Source organism: Octopus bimaculoides, chromosome 21 (assembly GCF_001194135.2).
Source record: "Octopus bimaculoides isolate UCB-OBI-ISO-001 chromosome 21, ASM119413v2, whole genome shotgun sequence".
NCBI classification, from domain to species: domain Eukaryota; kingdom Metazoa; phylum Mollusca; class Cephalopoda; order Octopoda; family Octopodidae; genus Octopus; species Octopus bimaculoides.
The window spans coordinates 31,480,720-31,481,525 of NC_069001.1; positions in this window are offsets into that span (position 1 = coordinate 31,480,720).

The window sequence follows — 806 nt, forward strand, 5'->3', positions numbered from 1 at the left end:
AATAACGAATGTAAGTAAGTACGTACGATGGAACGTACGTACGTAGGCAGGAAATAACGAAAGAACGATCGTACGTACGAACGAACGTACGTACGAAGGAAGTTACGTACGTACGAAGGAACTTATGTACGTATTACGTAGGTAGGAAATAACGGAAGAACGTACCTACGTACGTATGAACGAAGAAACGAAAGGATGTACGTACGTAAAGTGGAACGAACGAACGTACGTACGTATTACGTAGGCAGGAAATAATGAAAGTACGAACATACTTACGAACGAACGAACGTGCGATCGAATAAACAAACGAACGTACAAACGTACAAATGAAGGAACGAACGTACTTACGTAAGGACGTACGGACGAACGAACGTAAGTACGAACGAACGTACAAATATACGTACGTACGAACTATTCAACGAACGAACGTACGTACGCAGGAAGGAAATAACGAATGAACGTACGTACGTACGAACAAACGAAAGAACAAACAAACGAATAAACGTACGTACGTCCTTACGACCAAGCGAACGAACGAACAAAAGTACGTAGGAAAGAACGAACGAATAAAACGAACGTACAAACGTACAAATGAAGGAACGAACGTACTTACGTCCGAACGAAGAAACGAACGAACGTAAGTACGAACGAACGTACATATATAGGTACGAACGATTCAGCGAACGAACATACGTACGCAAGTAACAAATAAGGAAAGAACGTAAGTACGTACGAACGAACGTACGTACGTAGGCAGGAAATATAGAAAGAACGTACGTACGAACGAACGTACGTACGTTAGTACG